Here is a 9,259-nt window from a genome sequence, read left to right on the forward strand (position 1 = left end):
GTGATAACCACTACACTACGAGAGCTTGTTGCGGAATAAGTATGTATCATCTACAATTAATACATGATACTTAAAGAGATTATAAAAGTGCTCTCGCCAGGGCTCAAACCTGGGACCTTCTGCGTGTAAAGCAGACGTGATAACCACTACACTACGAGAGCTTATGGCTGAATGCGTATGTATCATCTACAAGTAATACATGATACTTAAAGAGATTATAAAAGTGCTCTCGCCAGGGCTCGAACCTGGGACCTTCTGCGTGTAAAGCAGACGTGATAACCACTACACTACGAGAGCTTGTGGCGGAATAAGCATGTATCATCGACAAGTAATACATGATACTTAAAGAGATTATAAAAGTGCTCTCGCTAGGGCTCGAAACTGGGACCTTCTGCGTGTAAAGCAGACGTGATAACCACTACACTACGAGAGCTTATGGCTGAATGTGCATGTATCATCTACAAGTAATACATGATACTTAAAGAGATTATAAAAGTGCTCTCGCCAGGGCTCGAACCTGGGACCTTCTGCGTGTAAAGCAGACGTGATAACCACTACACTACGAGAGCTTGTGGCGGAATAAGTGTGTATCATCTACAATTAATACATGATACTTAAAGAGATTATACAAGTGCTCTCGCTAGGGCTCGAACCTGGGACCTTCTGCGTGTAAAGCAGACGTGATAACCACTACACTACGAGAGCTTATGTGGCTGAATGTGCATGTATCATCTACAAGTAATACATGATACTTAAAGAGATTATAAAAGAGCTCTCGCCAGGGCTCGAACCTGGGACCTTATACGTGTAAAGCAGACGTGATAACCACTACACTACGAGAGCTTATGGCTGAATAAGTATGTATCATCAACAAGTAATAATACGTGATCCATAAAGAGATCATAAAAGTGCTCTCGCCAGGGCTCGAACCTGGGACCTTCTGCGTGTAAAGCAGACGTGATAACCACTACACTACGAGAGCTTATGGCTGAATAAGTATGTATCATCTACAAGTAATAATACATGATCCATAAAGAGATTATAAAAGTGCTCTCGCCAGGGCTCGAACCTGGGACCTTCTGCGTGTAAAGCAGACGTGATAACCACTACACTACGAGAGCTTATGAATGAATGTGCATGTATCATCTACAAGTAATACATGATACTTGAAGAGATTATAAAAGTGCTCTCGCCAGGGCTCGAACCTGGGACCTTCTGCGTGTAAAGCAGACGTGATAACCACTACACTACGAGAGCTTGTGGCTGAATTTGCATATATCATCTACAAGTAATACATGATACTTATGGAGATTATAAAAGTGCTCTCGCCAGGGCTCGAACCTGGGACCTTCTGCGTGTAAAGCAGACGTGATAACCACTACACTACGAGAGCTTGTGGCTGAATAACTATGTATCATCTACAAGTAATACATGATACTTAAAGAGATTATAAAAGTGCTCTCGCCAGGGCTCGAACCTGGGACCTTCTGCGTGTAAAGCAGACGTGATAACCACTACACTACGAGAGCTCCTGGCTGGATAAGTATGTATCATCTACAATTAATACATGATACTTAAAGAGATTATAAAAGTGCTCTCGCCAGGGCTCGAACCTGGGACCTTCTGCGTGTAAAGCAGACGTGATAACCACTACACTACGAGAGCTTGTGTCTAACAACTATGTAACATCTACAAGTAATACATGATACTTAAAGAGATTATAAAAGTGCTCTCGCCAGGGCTCGAACCTGGGACCTTCTGCGTGTAAAGCAGACGTGATAACCACTACACTACGAGAGCTTGTGGCGGAATAAGTGTGTATCATCTACAATTAATACATGATACTTAAAGAGATTATACAAGTGCTCTCGCTAGGGCTCGAACCTGGGACCTTCTGCGTGTAAAGCAGACGTGATAACCACTACACTACGAGAGCTTATGTGGCTGAATGTGCATGTATCATCTACAAGTAATACATGATACTTAAAGAGATTATAAAAGAGCTCTCGCCAGGGCTCGAACCTGGGACCTTATACGTGTAAAGCAGACGTGATAACCACTACACTACGAGAGCTTATGGCTGAATAAGTATGTATCATCAACAAGTAATAATACGTGATCCATAAAGAGATCATAAAAGTGCTCTCGCCAGGGCTCGAACCTGGGACCTTCTGCGTGTAAAGCAGACGTGATAACCACTACACTACGAGAGCTTATGGCTGAATAAGTATGTATCATCTACAAGTAATAATACATGATCCATAAAGAGATTATAAAAGTGCTCTCGCCAGGGCTCGAACCTGGGACCTTCTGCGTGTAAAGCAGACGTGATAACCACTACACTACGAGAGCTTATGAATGAATGTGCATGTATCATCTACAAGTAATACATGATACTTGAAGAGATTATAAAAGTGCTCTCGCCAGGGCTCGAACCTGGGACCTTCTGCGTGTAAAGCAGACGTGATAACCACTACACTACGAGAGCTTGTGGCTGAATTTGCATATATCATCTACAAGTAATACATGATACTTATGGAGATTATAAAAGTGCTCTCGCCAGGGCTCGAACCTGGGACCTTCTGCGTGTAAAGCAGACGTGATAACCACTACACTACGAGAGCTTGTGGCTGAATAACTATGTATCATCTACAAGTAATACATGATACTTAAAGAGATTATAAAAGTGCTCTCGCCAGGGCTCGAACCTGGGACCTTCTGCGTGTAAAGCAGACGTGATAACCACTACACTACGAGAGCTCCTGGCTGGATAAGTATGTATCATCTACAATTAATACATGATACTTAAAGAGATTATAAAAGTGCTCTCGCCAGGGCTCGAACCTGGGACCTTCTGCGTGTAAAGCAGACGTGATAACCACTACACTACGAGAGCTTGTGGCTAAATGAGTATGTATCATCTACAAGTAATACATGATACTCAAAGAGATTATAAAAGTGCTCTCGCCAGGGCTCGAACCTGGGACCTTCTGCGTGTAAAGCAGACGTGATAACCACTACACTACGAGAGCTTGTGGCTGAATGAGTATGTATCATCTACAAGTAATACATGATACATAAAGAGATTATAAAAGTGCTCTCGCCAGGGCTCGAACCTGGGACCTTCTGCGTGTAAAGCAGACGTGATAACCACTACACTACGAGAGCTTGTGGCTGAATGAGTATGTATCATCTACAAGTAATACATGATACTTAAAGAGATTATAAAAGTGCTCTCGCCAGGGCTCGAACCTGGGACCTTCTGCGTGTAAAGCAGACGTGATAACCACTACACTACGAGAGCCACTTGAATGCATGTGCTATGTATTCTGACAGAAGATACATTTGGTAATTTATCATACTATATGCATGATAAAATATACATGGACGGTATTGTTATTATTAATAAGCCAAGCTACAACTCTAGTTGGAAAAGCTTCAACAATCACCAGTTAAATCTGTTCAGCGAGGAAAGGAAACCGAGAAATCACGCATAAACCATATACGAGAAAAATATAAAATAAAAATAGAAATAGGCCTATATGAAGATCAGTAACAACGGGAAAGTGGATCCGTTATATACAGTATAAACTATGATACGTGACTGTATTCAACATCATAAGCATTTTCAAGAAGTTCAAACTTAATTAATTAGGAAAGATACAGATTTTGATTTCAATAAATCTTTTAAATAGTTTCAATTTCTTCTTTATCAATCTACCCTATATGATAAATAGCTAGTGTCTGGCAATATATATATATATATATATATATATATATATATATATATATATATATATATATATATATATATGTATATATATATATATATATATATATATATATATATATATATATATATATGTATATATATATATATATATATATATATATATATATAGATAGATAGATAGATAGACAGATAGATAGATAGATAGATTGATAATAGATAGATAGATATATACATATATATGGATATATAATATATATATATATATATATATATATATATATATATATGTTTATATATATATATAAACATATATATATATATAGATATATAAACATATATATACATATATATACACTTTATATATATATATATATATATATATATATATATATATACATATATATATATATATATATATATATATATACATATCATATATATATATATATATATATATACATATATTATATATATATATATGTATATTTATACATATATATATACATATATATATATATTAATATATATTTATATAAATATATATATATATATATATATATATATATATATATATATATATATATATATACAATTATCTATTTACTTATTTCTGGTTACTCACATTTCTACCCGTCCCAGGGTTAGGGAAGAGAGGGAATAGTCATACCTTGGTGAGAGGTGGGTGCATGTGTATGTATTTTGATCTGGATATTTAGCCGTCCTTTCATGACGGGTTGCGTACACTGGTTACCAGTAATTGATATCTGTTGACGGCCAAAAGGGATTAAACTCAATTAAATTATATAAGTGAAAAATAATAATAATTAGAAAAATATTAACAAAGTTTTTAGATAAATTATTTATATGAATTCCATTTCACGTGATCAATTCATTTAAGAATAAGTTTCAAAAGATGATTTCTAAGTTCGTAATAAGTTTATGAATTTTAATTAATTCATTTATTTATTTTTTTTGGTGGGGGGGGGGGAGAATACGTCAAGTGGAACACATGTGGAAAGCCCATAAGTTACTTGACTTAATTAGGTATCACCTAACAATATTTTGAATAAATTTTCCTGATCAGTAGGAAAACACTGTCCTGATGGACTAGCCTGTAATAACAATGGTGATTAGGAAAATATTACTGTGCTCACCAGGGCTCGAACCTGGGACCTTCTGTGTGTTAGACAGATGTGATAACCACTACACCATGAGCACTTGAAATGATTGATAGGAAAACATTGTCCTGTTAGACTAGCCTGTAATAACAATGGTGAGCAGGAAAACATTACTGTGCTCACCAGGGCTCGAACCTGGGACCTTCTGTGTGTTAGACAGATGTGATAACCACTACACCATGAGCACTTGAAATGACTAATAGGAAAACATTTTCCTGTAACACTAGCCTGTAATAACACCTGCGGTTAGGAAAACGTTACTGTGCTCACCAGGGCTCGAACCTGGGACCTTCTGTGTGTTAGACAGATGTGATAACCACTACACCATGAGCACTTGAAATGACTAATAGGAAAACATTTTCCTGTAACACTAGCCTGTAATAACACCTGCGGTTAGGAAAACGTTACTGTGCTCACCAGGGCTCGAACCTGGGACCTTCTGTGTGTTAGACAGATGTGATAACCACTACACCATGAGCACTTGAAATGACTAATAGGAAAACATTTTCCTGTTACACTAGCCTGTAATAACACCTGCGGTTAGGAAAACGTTACTGTGCTCACCAGGGCTCGAACCTGGGACCTTCTGTGTGTTAGACAGATGTGATAACCACTACACCATGAGCACTTGAAATGACTAATAGGAAAACATTTTCCTGTTACACTAGCCTGTAATAACACCTGCGGTTAGGAAAACGTTACTGTGCTCACCAGGGCTCGAACCTGGGACCTTCTGTGTGTTAGACAGATGTGATAACCACTACACCATAAGCACTTGAAATGACTAATAGGAAAACATTTTCCTGTTACACTAGCCTGTAATAACACCTGCGGTTAGGAAAACGTTACTGTGCTCACCAGGGCTCGAACCTGGGACCTTCTGTGTGTTAGACAGATGTGATAACCACTACACCATGAGCACATGAAATAACTAATAGGAAAACATTGTCCTGTTAGACTAGCCTGCAATAACACCTGCGGTTAGGAAAACGTTACTGTGCTCACCAGGGCTCGAACCTGGGACCTTCTGTGTGTTAGACAGATGTGATAACCACTACACCATGAGCACTTGAAATGACTAATAGGAAAACATTTTCCTGTTACACTAGCCTGTAATAACACCTGCGGTTAGGAAAACGTTACTGTGCTCACCAGGGCTCGAACCTGGGACCTTCTGTGTGTTAGACAGATGTGATAACCACTACACCATGAGTACATGAAATAACTAATAGGAAAACATTGTCCTGTTAGACTAGCCTGCAATAACACCTGCGGTTAGGAAAACGTTACTGTGCTCACCAGGGCTCGAACCTGGGACCTTCTGTGTGTTAGACAGATGTGATAACCACTACACCATGAGCACTTGAAATGACTAACAGGAAAACGTTGTCCTGTTAGACTAGCCTGTAATAACACTGGTGAGTAGGAAAACATTACTGTGCTCACCAGGGCTCGAACCTGGGACCTTCTGTGTGTTAGACAGATGTGATAACCACTACACCATGAGCACATAAAATGATTGATAGGAAAACATTGTCCTGTTAGACTAGCCTGTAATAACACTGTTGAATAGGAAAACATTACTGTGCTCACCAGGGCTCGAACCTGGGACCTTCTGTGTGTTAGACAGATGTGATAACCACTACACCATGAGCACATGAAACGATTGATAGGAAAACATTGTCCTGTTAGACTAGCCTGTAATAACACCTGTGGTTAGGAAAACGTTACTGTGCTCACCAGGGCTCGAACCTGGGACCTTCTGTGTGTTAGACAGATGTGATAACCACTACACCATGAGCACATGAAACGATTGATAGGAAAACATTGTCCTGTTAGACTAGCCTGTAATAACACCTGCGGTTAGGAAAACGTTACTGTGCTCACCAGGGCTCGAACCTGGGACCTTCTGTGTGTTAGACAGATGTGATAACCACTACACCATGAGTACATGAAATAACTAATAGGAAAACATTGTCCTGTTAGACTAGCCTGCAATAACACCTGCGGTTAGGAAAACGTTACTGTGCTCACCAGGGCTCGAACCTGGGACCTTCTGTGTGTTAGACAGATGTGATAACCACTACACCATGAGCACTTGAAATGACTAACAGGAAAACGTTGTCCTGTTAGGCTAGCCTGTAATAACAATGGTGAGTAGGAAAACATTACTGTGCTCACCAGGGCTCGAACCTGGGACCTTCTGTGTGTTAGACAGATGTGATAACCACTACACCATGAGCACTTGAAATGACTAACAGGAAAACGTTGTCCTCTTAGACTAGCCTGTAATAACACCTGCGGTTAGGAAAACGTTACTGTGCTCACCAGGGCTCGAACCTGGGACCTTCTGTGTGTTAGACAGATGTGATAACCACTACACCATGAGCACTTGAAATGACTAATAGGAAAACATTATCCTGTTAGACTAGCCTGTAATAACACCTGCGGTTAGGAAAACGTTACTGTGCTCACCAGGGCTCGAACCTGGGACCTTCTGTGTGTTAGACAGATGTGATAACCACTACACCATGAGCACTTGAAATGACTAACAGGAAAACGTTGTCCTGTTAGGCTAGCCTGTAATAACAATAGTGAGTAGGAAAACATTACTGTGCTCACCAGGGCTCGAACCTGGGACCTTCTGTGTGTTAGACAGATGTGATAACCACTACACCATGAGCACATGAAACGATTGATAGGAAAACATTGTCCTGTTAGACTAGCCTGTAATAACAATGGTGAATAGGAAAACATTACTGTGCTCACCAGGGCTCGAACCTGGGACCTTCTGTGTGTTAGACAGATGTGATAACCACTACACCATGAGCACTTGAAATGGCTAACAGGAAAACGTTGTCCTGTTAGACTAGCCTGTAATAACAATGGTGAGTATGAAAACATTACTGTGCTCACCAGGGCTCGAACCTGGGACCTTCTGTGTGTTAGACAGATGTGATAACCACTACACCATGAGCACATGAAACGATGGATAGGAAAACATTATCCTGTTAGAATAGCCTGTAATAACACTGGTGATTAGGAAAACGTTACTGTGCTCACCAGGGCTCGAACCTGGGACCTTCTGTGTGTTAGACAGATGTGATAACCACTACACCATGAGCACATGAAACGATGGATAGGAAAACATTGTCCTGTTAGACTAGCCTGTAATAACACTGGTGATTAGGAAAACGTTACTGTGCTCACCAGGGCTCGAACCTGGGACCTTCTGTGTGTTAGACAGATGTGATAACCACTACACCATGAGCACATAAAATGATTGATAGGAAAGCATTGTCCTATTAGACTAGCCTGTAATAACACTGGTGAGTAGGAAAACGTTACTGTGCTCACCAGGGCTCGAACCTGGGACCTTCTGTGTGTTAGACAGATGTGATAACCACTACACCATGAGCACTTGAAAGAACCATCAGGAAAACGTTGTCCTGTTAGACTAGCCTGTAATAACAATGGTGATTAGGAAAACATTACTGTGCTCACCAGGGCTCGAACCTGGGACCTTCTGTGTGTTAGACAGATGTGATAACCACTACACCATGAGCACATAAAATGATTGATAAGAAAGCATTGTCCTATTAGACTAGCCTGTAATAACAATGGTGATTAGGAAAACATTATTGTGCTCACCAGGGCTCGAACCTGGGACCTTCTGTGTGTTAGACAGATGTGATAACCACTACACCATGAGCACATAAAATGATTGATAGGAAAGCATTGTCCTATTAGACTAGCCTGTAATAACAATGGTGATTAGGAAAACATTATTGTGCTCACCAGGGCTCGAACCTGGGACCTTCTGTGTGTTAGACAGATGTGATAACCACTACACCATGAGCACATAAAATGAATGATAAGAAAGCATTGTCCTGTTAGACTAGCCTGTAATAACACTGGTGAGTAGGAAAACGTTACTGTGCTCACCAGGGCTCGAACCTGGGACCTTCTGTGTGTTAGACAGATGTGATAACCACTACACCATGAGCACTTGAAGTGGCTAACAGGAAAACGTTGTCCTGTTAGACTGGCCTGTAATATCACTGGTGAGTAGGAAAACGTTACTGTGCTCACCAGGGCTCGAACCTGGGACCTTCTGTGTGTTAGACAGATGTGATAACCACTACACCATGAGCACTTGAAGTGGCTAACAGGAAAACGTTGTCCTGTTAGACTGGCCTGTAATAACACTGGTGAGTAGGAAAACGTTACTGTGCTCACCAGGGCTCGAACCTGGGACCTTCTGTGTGTTAGACAGATGTGATAACCACTACACCATGAGCACTTGAAGTGGCTAACAGGAAAACGTTGTCCTGTTAGACTGGCCTGT

The 9,259-nt window shown here is 40.1% G+C and overlaps 45 non-coding genes across 45 annotated transcripts; all 45 read right to left on the bottom strand.

The window, feature by feature from the left end:
• Positions 1-224: 224 nt before the first annotated feature.
• Positions 225-297, bottom strand: TRNAV-UAC (transfer RNA valine (anticodon UAC)). The gene has a single exon. It is a non-coding gene; the product is annotated as a tRNA-Val (tRNA).
• Positions 298-496: 199 nt separating this feature from the next.
• Positions 497-569, bottom strand: TRNAV-UAC (transfer RNA valine (anticodon UAC)). Its single transcript has one exon. It is a non-coding gene; the product is annotated as a tRNA-Val (tRNA).
• A 340-nt stretch (positions 570-909) lies between these two features.
• Positions 910-982, bottom strand: TRNAV-UAC (transfer RNA valine (anticodon UAC)). Its single transcript has one exon. It is a non-coding gene; the product is annotated as a tRNA-Val (tRNA).
• A 66-nt stretch (positions 983-1,048) lies between these two features.
• TRNAV-UAC (transfer RNA valine (anticodon UAC)) lies at positions 1,049-1,121 on the bottom strand. Its single transcript has one exon. It is a non-coding gene; the product is annotated as a tRNA-Val (tRNA).
• Positions 1,122-1,184: 63 nt separating this feature from the next.
• Positions 1,185-1,257, bottom strand: TRNAV-UAC (transfer RNA valine (anticodon UAC)). Its single transcript has one exon. It is a non-coding gene; the product is annotated as a tRNA-Val (tRNA).
• A 63-nt stretch (positions 1,258-1,320) lies between these two features.
• Positions 1,321-1,393, bottom strand: TRNAV-UAC (transfer RNA valine (anticodon UAC)). The gene has a single exon. It is a non-coding gene; the product is annotated as a tRNA-Val (tRNA).
• Positions 1,394-1,456: 63 nt separating this feature from the next.
• Positions 1,457-1,529, bottom strand: TRNAV-UAC (transfer RNA valine (anticodon UAC)). The gene has a single exon. It is a non-coding gene; the product is annotated as a tRNA-Val (tRNA).
• Positions 1,530-1,592: 63 nt separating this feature from the next.
• Positions 1,593-1,665, bottom strand: TRNAV-UAC (transfer RNA valine (anticodon UAC)). The gene has a single exon. It is a non-coding gene; the product is annotated as a tRNA-Val (tRNA).
• A 62-nt stretch (positions 1,666-1,727) lies between these two features.
• On the bottom strand, positions 1,728-1,800 carry TRNAV-UAC (transfer RNA valine (anticodon UAC)). The gene has a single exon. It is a non-coding gene; the product is annotated as a tRNA-Val (tRNA).
• A 340-nt stretch (positions 1,801-2,140) lies between these two features.
• TRNAV-UAC (transfer RNA valine (anticodon UAC)) lies at positions 2,141-2,213 on the bottom strand. The gene has a single exon. It is a non-coding gene; the product is annotated as a tRNA-Val (tRNA).
• A 66-nt stretch (positions 2,214-2,279) lies between these two features.
• TRNAV-UAC (transfer RNA valine (anticodon UAC)) lies at positions 2,280-2,352 on the bottom strand. The gene has a single exon. It is a non-coding gene; the product is annotated as a tRNA-Val (tRNA).
• Positions 2,353-2,415: 63 nt separating this feature from the next.
• Positions 2,416-2,488, bottom strand: TRNAV-UAC (transfer RNA valine (anticodon UAC)). The gene has a single exon. It is a non-coding gene; the product is annotated as a tRNA-Val (tRNA).
• A 63-nt stretch (positions 2,489-2,551) lies between these two features.
• On the bottom strand, positions 2,552-2,624 carry TRNAV-UAC (transfer RNA valine (anticodon UAC)). The gene has a single exon. It is a non-coding gene; the product is annotated as a tRNA-Val (tRNA).
• A 63-nt stretch (positions 2,625-2,687) lies between these two features.
• TRNAV-UAC (transfer RNA valine (anticodon UAC)) lies at positions 2,688-2,760 on the bottom strand. The gene has a single exon. It is a non-coding gene; the product is annotated as a tRNA-Val (tRNA).
• Positions 2,761-2,823: 63 nt separating this feature from the next.
• On the bottom strand, positions 2,824-2,896 carry TRNAV-UAC (transfer RNA valine (anticodon UAC)). The gene has a single exon. It is a non-coding gene; the product is annotated as a tRNA-Val (tRNA).
• Positions 2,897-2,959: 63 nt separating this feature from the next.
• Positions 2,960-3,032, bottom strand: TRNAV-UAC (transfer RNA valine (anticodon UAC)). Its single transcript has one exon. It is a non-coding gene; the product is annotated as a tRNA-Val (tRNA).
• A 63-nt stretch (positions 3,033-3,095) lies between these two features.
• Positions 3,096-3,168, bottom strand: TRNAV-UAC (transfer RNA valine (anticodon UAC)). The gene has a single exon. It is a non-coding gene; the product is annotated as a tRNA-Val (tRNA).
• Positions 3,169-3,231: 63 nt separating this feature from the next.
• Positions 3,232-3,304, bottom strand: TRNAV-UAC (transfer RNA valine (anticodon UAC)). The gene has a single exon. It is a non-coding gene; the product is annotated as a tRNA-Val (tRNA).
• Positions 3,305-4,878: 1,574 nt separating this feature from the next.
• Positions 4,879-4,951, bottom strand: TRNAV-AAC (transfer RNA valine (anticodon AAC)). The gene has a single exon. It is a non-coding gene; the product is annotated as a tRNA-Val (tRNA).
• A 74-nt stretch (positions 4,952-5,025) lies between these two features.
• TRNAV-AAC (transfer RNA valine (anticodon AAC)) lies at positions 5,026-5,098 on the bottom strand. Its single transcript has one exon. It is a non-coding gene; the product is annotated as a tRNA-Val (tRNA).
• Positions 5,099-5,172: 74 nt separating this feature from the next.
• TRNAV-AAC (transfer RNA valine (anticodon AAC)) lies at positions 5,173-5,245 on the bottom strand. Its single transcript has one exon. It is a non-coding gene; the product is annotated as a tRNA-Val (tRNA).
• Positions 5,246-5,319: 74 nt separating this feature from the next.
• On the bottom strand, positions 5,320-5,392 carry TRNAV-AAC (transfer RNA valine (anticodon AAC)). The gene has a single exon. It is a non-coding gene; the product is annotated as a tRNA-Val (tRNA).
• A 74-nt stretch (positions 5,393-5,466) lies between these two features.
• On the bottom strand, positions 5,467-5,539 carry TRNAV-AAC (transfer RNA valine (anticodon AAC)). The gene has a single exon. It is a non-coding gene; the product is annotated as a tRNA-Val (tRNA).
• A 221-nt stretch (positions 5,540-5,760) lies between these two features.
• On the bottom strand, positions 5,761-5,833 carry TRNAV-AAC (transfer RNA valine (anticodon AAC)). Its single transcript has one exon. It is a non-coding gene; the product is annotated as a tRNA-Val (tRNA).
• A 74-nt stretch (positions 5,834-5,907) lies between these two features.
• On the bottom strand, positions 5,908-5,980 carry TRNAV-AAC (transfer RNA valine (anticodon AAC)). Its single transcript has one exon. It is a non-coding gene; the product is annotated as a tRNA-Val (tRNA).
• A 221-nt stretch (positions 5,981-6,201) lies between these two features.
• On the bottom strand, positions 6,202-6,274 carry TRNAV-AAC (transfer RNA valine (anticodon AAC)). The gene has a single exon. It is a non-coding gene; the product is annotated as a tRNA-Val (tRNA).
• A 74-nt stretch (positions 6,275-6,348) lies between these two features.
• Positions 6,349-6,421, bottom strand: TRNAV-AAC (transfer RNA valine (anticodon AAC)). The gene has a single exon. It is a non-coding gene; the product is annotated as a tRNA-Val (tRNA).
• A 74-nt stretch (positions 6,422-6,495) lies between these two features.
• TRNAV-AAC (transfer RNA valine (anticodon AAC)) lies at positions 6,496-6,568 on the bottom strand. The gene has a single exon. It is a non-coding gene; the product is annotated as a tRNA-Val (tRNA).
• Positions 6,569-6,642: 74 nt separating this feature from the next.
• On the bottom strand, positions 6,643-6,715 carry TRNAV-AAC (transfer RNA valine (anticodon AAC)). Its single transcript has one exon. It is a non-coding gene; the product is annotated as a tRNA-Val (tRNA).
• Positions 6,716-6,936: 221 nt separating this feature from the next.
• TRNAV-AAC (transfer RNA valine (anticodon AAC)) lies at positions 6,937-7,009 on the bottom strand. Its single transcript has one exon. It is a non-coding gene; the product is annotated as a tRNA-Val (tRNA).
• A 74-nt stretch (positions 7,010-7,083) lies between these two features.
• Positions 7,084-7,156, bottom strand: TRNAV-AAC (transfer RNA valine (anticodon AAC)). The gene has a single exon. It is a non-coding gene; the product is annotated as a tRNA-Val (tRNA).
• Positions 7,157-7,230: 74 nt separating this feature from the next.
• TRNAV-AAC (transfer RNA valine (anticodon AAC)) lies at positions 7,231-7,303 on the bottom strand. The gene has a single exon. It is a non-coding gene; the product is annotated as a tRNA-Val (tRNA).
• A 74-nt stretch (positions 7,304-7,377) lies between these two features.
• TRNAV-AAC (transfer RNA valine (anticodon AAC)) lies at positions 7,378-7,450 on the bottom strand. The gene has a single exon. It is a non-coding gene; the product is annotated as a tRNA-Val (tRNA).
• Positions 7,451-7,524: 74 nt separating this feature from the next.
• On the bottom strand, positions 7,525-7,597 carry TRNAV-AAC (transfer RNA valine (anticodon AAC)). Its single transcript has one exon. It is a non-coding gene; the product is annotated as a tRNA-Val (tRNA).
• Positions 7,598-7,671: 74 nt separating this feature from the next.
• On the bottom strand, positions 7,672-7,744 carry TRNAV-AAC (transfer RNA valine (anticodon AAC)). Its single transcript has one exon. It is a non-coding gene; the product is annotated as a tRNA-Val (tRNA).
• A 74-nt stretch (positions 7,745-7,818) lies between these two features.
• TRNAV-AAC (transfer RNA valine (anticodon AAC)) lies at positions 7,819-7,891 on the bottom strand. Its single transcript has one exon. It is a non-coding gene; the product is annotated as a tRNA-Val (tRNA).
• A 74-nt stretch (positions 7,892-7,965) lies between these two features.
• On the bottom strand, positions 7,966-8,038 carry TRNAV-AAC (transfer RNA valine (anticodon AAC)). Its single transcript has one exon. It is a non-coding gene; the product is annotated as a tRNA-Val (tRNA).
• Positions 8,039-8,112: 74 nt separating this feature from the next.
• On the bottom strand, positions 8,113-8,185 carry TRNAV-AAC (transfer RNA valine (anticodon AAC)). Its single transcript has one exon. It is a non-coding gene; the product is annotated as a tRNA-Val (tRNA).
• Positions 8,186-8,259: 74 nt separating this feature from the next.
• Positions 8,260-8,332, bottom strand: TRNAV-AAC (transfer RNA valine (anticodon AAC)). Its single transcript has one exon. It is a non-coding gene; the product is annotated as a tRNA-Val (tRNA).
• Positions 8,333-8,406: 74 nt separating this feature from the next.
• Positions 8,407-8,479, bottom strand: TRNAV-AAC (transfer RNA valine (anticodon AAC)). The gene has a single exon. It is a non-coding gene; the product is annotated as a tRNA-Val (tRNA).
• Positions 8,480-8,553: 74 nt separating this feature from the next.
• TRNAV-AAC (transfer RNA valine (anticodon AAC)) lies at positions 8,554-8,626 on the bottom strand. Its single transcript has one exon. It is a non-coding gene; the product is annotated as a tRNA-Val (tRNA).
• A 74-nt stretch (positions 8,627-8,700) lies between these two features.
• TRNAV-AAC (transfer RNA valine (anticodon AAC)) lies at positions 8,701-8,773 on the bottom strand. The gene has a single exon. It is a non-coding gene; the product is annotated as a tRNA-Val (tRNA).
• Positions 8,774-8,847: 74 nt separating this feature from the next.
• TRNAV-AAC (transfer RNA valine (anticodon AAC)) lies at positions 8,848-8,920 on the bottom strand. The gene has a single exon. It is a non-coding gene; the product is annotated as a tRNA-Val (tRNA).
• A 74-nt stretch (positions 8,921-8,994) lies between these two features.
• Positions 8,995-9,067, bottom strand: TRNAV-AAC (transfer RNA valine (anticodon AAC)). Its single transcript has one exon. It is a non-coding gene; the product is annotated as a tRNA-Val (tRNA).
• A 74-nt stretch (positions 9,068-9,141) lies between these two features.
• Positions 9,142-9,214, bottom strand: TRNAV-AAC (transfer RNA valine (anticodon AAC)). The gene has a single exon. It is a non-coding gene; the product is annotated as a tRNA-Val (tRNA).
• Between the last annotated feature and the right edge of the window lie 45 nt (positions 9,215-9,259).

This window comes from Palaemon carinicauda, chromosome 35 (genome assembly GCF_036898095.1).
Source record: "Palaemon carinicauda isolate YSFRI2023 chromosome 35, ASM3689809v2, whole genome shotgun sequence".
In the NCBI taxonomy this organism is placed as follows: Eukaryota; Metazoa; Arthropoda; class Malacostraca; order Decapoda; family Palaemonidae; genus Palaemon; species Palaemon carinicauda.